The sequence below is a fragment of the Pristiophorus japonicus genome, chromosome 1 (genome assembly GCF_044704955.1).
Source record: "Pristiophorus japonicus isolate sPriJap1 chromosome 1, sPriJap1.hap1, whole genome shotgun sequence".
Lineage (NCBI taxonomy): Eukaryota > Metazoa > Chordata > Chondrichthyes > Pristiophoridae > Pristiophorus > Pristiophorus japonicus.
In genome coordinates, this window is record NC_091977.1 from 366255991 (window position 1) to 366264528 (window position 8538).

Sequence of the window (8538 nt, forward strand, 5' to 3'; positions counted from 1 at the left end):
GTGGCCGGTTAAGAAACCGGACCACTCCTGGAGAGCCACGGTGGCCTATCGGGTACTCAACTGTTACAACCCCGCCTGTGCACCCACGGTTGCTGCCATCGCCGACCTCATTGGAAGTATTCCAGCCTCCGCGACAACTTTCACGGTGCTGGATATTTCCAACTGGTTTTGGTCCATCCCTTTACGAAGAGAAGACCAGTACAAGTTTGCTTTTACCTTTAAAGGCCAGCAATACACTTGGAACTGTCTCCCTCAGGGCTTCCACAACAGCCCCAGTATTTTCCACCAATGTATGGCCAACTGTTTAAAGAACTTCAGTAGACCCCAGCAGTTGGTACAGTATGTAGACGACCTGCTCCTATTCACCGATGAGGGGGAGGAGCATGGCCCACTGCGGGCTGAGCTGCTGGAGCTACTGAAGGAAGAAGGGTTTAAAGTGAATCCCAAGAAGGCTCAGATCGGCCAGAAGGAAGTAAAATTCCTGGGACTGGCTGTGCACGCTGGGGAAAGAGCCATTGACAAAGCCAGAAGGGAAGCAGTGCAGAAGTTACCAGCCCCGAACACAGTAACAGGTGTATGATCATTTCTAGGGCTAACCGGGCACTGCAGAGATTTCATCGAGGATTATGCAGCCACAGCAGCCCCTCTGCTCCGACTCCTACACAAGGGATTGGAGTGGGATTGGGACGAGGGTTGCGAGGCAGCATTTATCCAGCTCAAGAAAATCTGCAGACCGAGCCAGCTCTCGGGGCTATCGATGCGGGTAGAGAGTTCTTCCAGGAGTTGCGGCCAACAGGGACAGTCTGAGTGCAGTTCTGCTCCAGGAGCGGCACGGCCGGCTGAGGCCAGTGGTCTACTCCTCCAGGATACTCACGGACGTGGAGAAGGGATACTCCAACTGTGAGAGGCACCTCCTAGCCACTCACTGGGCTGTGAAAAGATCACTGGTCTTCACACTCCTTACAAACTATACGCCCACCCAAATGCTCCTGGATGAGAGAATCAAGAACGGGACAGTGAGCAGCGCCCTCATTGCGTGCTGGATCCTACTCCTCTCTCAGATGGACCTAAGGGTAAAGTATCTCTGCGAGCCAATGCTCACAGCCAACATGATCTATCCAGGGACAGCCCACCGATGCTCTGGAGAAGCGGTATGGGAAATTAACACAGGATTTCGGGCCGGATTACACCCCACATGCCAAGAAATCTATGTAGACGGTTCAACCACTGTATCTGCGGGTGAACGACTCACAGGTTGCAGACTGTATGTCCCAGAGGCACGCATTGCCATGGCAATTAAACTCCCCAGTACTATGAGTGCCCAGCATGCTGAACAGTCGGCGGTGGTGTATGTGATCACACACCCTGAAGAATTCCCTACTCCGTACGGGATTTGCTCGGACAGTATGTCCACATGTAATTCGTGCACGGAATACCTGGCTACTGGTCCCCTCCCGGATACACATCTGCAGACGGGAGACCCCTGGCAATTAAGCCTTTACTGGAAAAGATCATGGCAGCCATGGGGGAGGAAGGGAAGGTCTATATACAAAAAGTGAAGGCACACTCAACCACTGAACCCCGTAGCGAGGGGAACCAGCAGGCTGACATGTTGGCCAAACAGGGTGCTCGCACGGGCAAGCTCTGGGATCCGTACAACCCAAGCTCCATTGCAGCAGTTAGCGGCAGGACTGGGACAACAGGGAGGGCAGGGGTAGCATTGCCCCCGGACCTGAAAATGGTTCAGACCCAAGACCCCGTCCTCAAAACTATCCTGAACATGCTAGCAAAGGGGGAAAAGGTATATGGCCCGTACGGCACCGCAGCTATTGCCATTAAAGAAGGTATGCTGTTCAGGGGGCAGCAATGGGTAGTACCGCAACAGCACCGGAGAGAATTCCGCCACCTGGCCCACGAGGGTCCAGGAGCAGGACACCTCGGACCTGAAACCACTTGGCAACGGGTGGAACAGGCAGGGTGGTGGCCGGGACTCGGGGAGGATGTCCGCGAGTTCTGCGCCGGCTGTCTGGTGTGCGCTGCCAATAACGCTGACCCCCAGAAAAGGAAGGTGTCTATGGGACCTATCAGGAGGGTAGAGGGACCCTGGCAGTCGATCCAGGTCGATTACATCGGGCCCCTACCCACTGCCCAGGGAGGTTACAAGTACTGCCTAGTGTTGGTGGATGTGTTCACCAAATGGGTGGAAGCCATCCCATGCCGAACAGCCACTGCATTGAGAACAGCTAGGATCCTAGTCAGGAAGGTGTTCTCCCAATGGGGACTACCACAGTACGTGAAGTCTGAACAAGGGAGTCACTTCACCGGACAAGTGATGCAGGAGACACTTAAGGTGCTCGGCATCAAGGGGAAATGGCAAGTCGCCCACAACCTGCAGTCATCCGGGCCTGTGGAGTGTTTAAATCGCACTATCAAAGAAGGGTTGCATAAGGAGATGGGGGACTCACCCAAGAAGTCAGTAGAGGTCTTACCACTGGTCATTATGGGAATCCGGGCCAACCAGTCAAAGAGCATTGGGTACTCCCCGTACGAGCTCATGACCAGTAGAGCCATGTGAATCCCCATCCATGTGTTAGCCCCGGTACTCACGGAAGGTCAGCTCAGGGGAACGAGCTGGGGCAGCTTTGTCAGGAACCTGTTTGAACACCTTAAACAGATTCACTGGCAGGCTGCTAACAACATGGGAAAACAGCATCGGAGCAACCGAATGCTGCTAAAACCCCGCAAACACCACGAATGGGAGATAGGGGACCAGGTTATGATGAGGAACTACGCTCAAGTAGGGGCTTTTGAGGCACTGTACATGGGGCCGTACCACATTGTCAACAAGGCAAGCCCCATGGTCTATGCCATAAAGGTGCCCCGCCGAACAAAGTGGTTCCACATAAACCAGTGTAAACTGTTTTACCCCAGAATAGCAGCTAAGCGTCAGGAACAGCCAGGCAGACCCACAGACTGTACCTAGAGGGGTAGTGGTCCGTGTTACTGGAGGAGCTACCCCCCCAATCATTTGGGACTCGGACGCACCCCCAGTAGTCAGAGCCATGAGGAGGACCATCTGCACGCCACGGCCTAAGACACCGTGGTCACCAGCGCTCCAATTTAAGTGATTCAGCCCCGGGAGGTGGACCAGCCGCAAAGGGGTACCTAAGATCAGGGACCAGCCTGCGAGCAAGGACCCCCAGCCGGTAACCTTGGGCGACAAGGGACCCCCGGAAGAGATCGTGGTGGACCAGCCGCCAATTGAGAGTCCCCAGCCTTGACTATGTAGAAACCTCAGGTAACGAAATGAACCAGGCAGATCCCTCAGGTAATGAAATTAACTTTACAGTCACCCCTAAAGGGACAGTGTGCTTCAGCACTGGAGGGACCGTTCCCCCGATTATGTGGGACTCAGACCCACCTCCGGTCAGGACACTCCGGGTCCTGCGGTACAGGCCGACTTACTGCCGGCCACGCTGGAAACCCAGAGGCCCAAAAAGAAAAGAGAAGAACAGGAGTTAACCTGACCACCCGGAGATGGTTGGCAGATGTATATAAATAGGATGACATGAGTTTAAGTATGTGTAATACGAATCTAGCGTCGTATAGGATTATGAATGTAATCATTCCAGGTCACCACGACCTTAAAGAAACCATGCTTAATGAAGTAGTGAAACGAATACGAAATAGGATAAGAATGGTTTAAAACGAATATGAAATGTAAGAGTTTCGGTCGGCAGTCAGTGTCCGACTAGTGACATGTACCTGGTAGTATTGGGGAAGGTGTGTTAGAGTCCATTTGCGGGTATGAGAAGAATCCACCTGTGCAGCTATTAGAAGAGGCACAGGCCTGGTAATATCCAGGAGTAAGAGGAAGAACCCACCAGTGCAGCTATTAAAGGAAGCACTGGTATAATTCATTTCTTGGGGAAAGGAAAAGACCCCACCTTGTAGGCAGTAAAAGAGGCACTACAAGAACGATAAGAGTAATATGACTAAGAAACAAAAGTTAAAAACAGACATCAGTTCCAAGTTAGGAACTGGAACAAAGACAGCCAGTTGGTAAAAGACTTTATTGTGTTTTCCGAAAAGAAATGAGCTCAAATTGGAACTCGATCACTTTTTGTCGAGCCGGAGAGCTTTTCTTAGGGCTGGACAACCTGTTTTATGTGTCCCGACAGGAAGGAGAACGATATGGAAAGGGTCCTGTTCCTGCTAACCCTGATAGGGATGAGCACTGGTGACTGAGGAGACATGGAAGAACCCCTCATCTATGGGTGCTCGGGAGAGAGAGCACCGATCATGACTGCAGGGGGTGGCACACCGGGTGTGGAAGAGCTCGCCGTTTATGCCCATGAAGGGAGGTGGCCAGGGTGGCTGGGGTCTAATTCCACCCGCTACTCCAGCCAGGAAGGGTTTACCTATGGGGAGGCTTCCGTTCAATGCCCCAGGATACGGGTCGTTGCTGCGCGGGTCAGTGTTACGGAGGGAAAACATGTATGTTTGACTTGTAAAGGACAGATTCCCTTGGGTGGATGGTAGTGGCTCAGGAAGCTGAGTAAGGATGCGGGAGACCAGGAATCTGACTGGGAACGACTCGGTTACGACACGTACCTTAACATCACGGGGACATGGGGAGGAGTGAAGATGTGTCGGAACAAGTGGTGGGTTTCTGAACAGGGAATTTACATCTGCATGTGGGAGTCAGAGAAGATTTGTCCCACAGGCATATCAATCGCCTTCGCCAGGCAATGGGAAGATGATGGGGTGGGATTCCAGCCTACACGGGTGTGCGGTCCCACACTCCCCACTCCCAATTAATGCCACCGAACTTATAGCACGCATTAAGAAACCCCTGCCCACGACCCTGCCAATGCGAACAATAATCGAGAGGTGTCCTACCACCAACAAGGGACCAGGCAATGGATTAGTATTGGTACCAACTGAAAAGGTCTTATACCAGCGGGTACACTATGCAGTAGCTTCAGTTATTTTAAACCTTACCGAGGTGTACTTACCTGACGGGTGCCCGAAGGAAACAGAGCTGCTGTACCAGGTCCTACTCAGAGAAATGTTCAAGAAATGTTATGAGTTAGACTTTGGCAATGTAGACAAAGCAGATCTGTACAGCCTACACGCTCGAGACACCATGGGCACGGGGAGACCAAGAAGGGGAACCTTGAACGACATTTTTACTGCATATAATACAGGATCCTCTATGATAAATAGTATGGATGATATAGAACTGCAAACGCAAATAAATGGTCGAAAGAACCAACCGAGAAAGATCCTAAAAGAGGAAAACACAGTAGTAGGCTCAGAGCTACACGATGACCAGTCTATGATGGTACATTTAAAAGAGATTGTTGCTGAGCTGGAAAAACATGCACAAACAGTGAATGCACTCATACGGGAGGATAGAAATGCTTCAGACCAGGTTGCACAGTATGAGGTTTTTGTGCTGTACGGGGCATGGTTGTTGGGCAAGGGCCGCAATAACCTGGAGGATTTAAAACAAGGTTTAATCCCCCCCGGATCAGCAACAAGCACCTCGCAGCCCTCCACCCATATAGTAATTCACTAAGCCCGTGTCAGCTTCGCCTAGCTTCTGAAGCCTACGCTGTCCCAGTAGATTGCGGGCGTTCTCATCACACCATCATGGGGATAGTACTAAGGATGCCAGTCATGGATGGGACAGCCTGACCCGCACTGGAATACAGGATGGAGAACATTGGAGTCATTCAAGGAGGTGCACACGTTTGTTTCACAGTGGTCCTACCCTATGTTATAAAGTGGGAGCATGCTATGACGGGTACTGACCTCTCCGGGTGCCGGAGCCAGGGTGCACACACAATATTGTGTCCCCAGCACTTGAACGCCTATTCTAAACCACAATGTGGGTTTAAAGCTGCTGGCACACAGCCTATTAACTGTACCATGGAGGTAATGGCACAAGACCATGTCCCTCCACAGGTAACATACATAAGGGGTGGGACATAGTGTGTCACCACCAGTGCGCCCCACTACCATTTACCGGACACCAGAAGTGTCCATGTTGACAGCAGTTTTTGCTTTAAACCTGAGGCAGAAGTTCAAGTGGCCCAGGAACGGATTGTCCCCATTCCTGAACCCTCCACTGTTCACCTCACTGTGAGAGAAAACATCACCAACCTGCAAGATTATGTTGCACATTTTGGCTATGACATTCCCCTCTATCCGAACATCTTACCGCTCTGCTCGAAGCTGTAGTAATCTCAAAAAAGCATTTCTATACTCTAGAACAGAAAACAATCGAGATAGGGAGAAAAATTCTAGAGATCACAATTCCGCCTTGGTGGGACATTTTCAGAAATATAGAAGTTCCTGCCGGGATCAGAATAGCTTCCCACGTTCTGGTTGTCTGTCAACTTGCGATCATTCTTTAATTATGGTGTTTCACTTGTTGAGTGAAAGGCAGAAGCCATCAGGTCAGGCACCAAAGGGTGCTGTACGCTCCCTGGCCAAACTTGGGGATCGCACAGGAAGGGGTAACACCATATTATCATGTTTAATTTGTTTTTGATTTTCACCTGGTGGAAAAACGCAGAGGTCGACTGTTGTAGGAAGTTTGCTTAAAAATGTACCTGTATTTTCAGTAAAACCGGAGTAATGGAGGGGCGTCGGATGGCTTCTATGCTGTAACATAATTTCAATGACTGTATTTGCCTGTAAACTGCATTACATTTCAAAGGGGGTATGCACGTTTAAGTTTTAGTTAGGTAAATACAGGGGAAGGTTGGCTCTCGGGAGTCAGGAATTTTGCTCACCGAGTATGACACTCCAGCATGCAGAGTATTACAGGGGGGAATGTAAGATTGCAAGATTTATGGGAAAACCCCCCAGTGTTTGGACTCATTGGAAAGGAAATTCGATTTGGAACTATCGGCCAGAAAGTTTGGGACCCTAAAATGCACATGGAAGAAATTACGAGTTTTAGCCAAATTTGGGATTTTACAAGGCAGATTGGGTCCGTGTGAAAAGGGCTGAAAAACTAAGGGGCAACTAGTCTTTAAAGAAGCCAGTCTTTGGGTATTGAAACCGTCTGTGGTATTGAAGCTAAACAAATTGTTTGGAGAATTGTGTAAATTCAAAAACCTTTCTTCCCGGGAGATATTAACATAGCAACAATGAAACCAGAGGTAGCCAGCCATCGCTGTAAGCAGGAAACCCATCCAGCGCATACATACTATTAATGGCCCAACCAGCCAGCATGGAAAACCCAGGCCTAGGCAGACATTGCAAATACCAAAACTAATTTTCCCGATCAAGAAACAAATTCGACAGAACGACACATCCAAGACAGGTTATCATTAATGAGCCCGCCAAAATATGTCAAAGAAATATCAAGCCCGCCAAAATTAAGACAAAGAATCGGGGCTGATTTGGCACGCAGATTAGAATGGCTCCCAAAGTATAACTGGGGCCCTGATTTAAAGAGTGAGGAAAGGAAAAGGAAAGAGATCACCGCAGCAGTTTTAACGAGCTTTCCAGAGAGTTTGCTACACAGCCTTCTAAGCAGCTCTTCTGAGCATCAACATCTTCAGCCTCGACGACACTCCTGGGCTACACTGCTCTGCTACCGAAGAAGAAGGAAGAACACCATCAAGGCAGAGAAAAGCAGTTCCAGTAACTTCGGACATCGCCATCTCAGCAGCAACTGACCACAGCCAACGTGGTAACATCGAAACCACCGCGATCGATAAATTCTAAGAACAAAACTCCTCAAAAAGAAACCGAAGATTCAAAAGTTTCCACTCTACAATCTGTTCCTAGCTACCAGCAGGTGAAACATTACCTAAAAGAACTTTAAAACCTATTGCCGACGGAATTTTTAAGAACAGTGAAAAATACCGAACTGAAAAAACTTGACTTACCTGGTCGAGTCAGATCGAAATCGACGATAACGGCGGCATCTTGGAAAACGGAGCTGAGTTAAAGTTGTTGGAGCGAAGGCTGCGTTTAGAGATTACTGAGTTTTGAATTTGTTTTTAAGGATTTAAGGACATTTAAAGACATTTAAGGGCATTTAAGGGCATTTCAGAGCATTTAAGGACATTTTGTCCTTATACTATCTGTGCCATATTTGGTGACTACTTATGCTATCCAGGATAGTCACAGAAGAAGGCTTATTCGACAACCTTGCGTCAATAGCTGATACGTCACCACTTTGCATGAAAGCAGGATAACACGTTTCATCATGGACTACCCATTGTATTCCACCATGTTGACTATTTCCCCTTGTTATTCTGCAAATAAGTTTGGTTTAGTTGAAAAAATAATTAGAACTTTATTAAATATTTGTACACTTGTGCTTAATTTTAATAAAAACTTTTGGTATTATATTAAACTTTTAAATTAATGTCACTTAAATAACAATAATGCAAGCAACCAACCACAACAACACTCGAAGAACAAAAGAACAGCAAAATAACAAGAACAATAGCAGCAAACAAACTTCAGCTGCAGCCACCTCTCCCCCCACCCCCTTATTTTAACTTC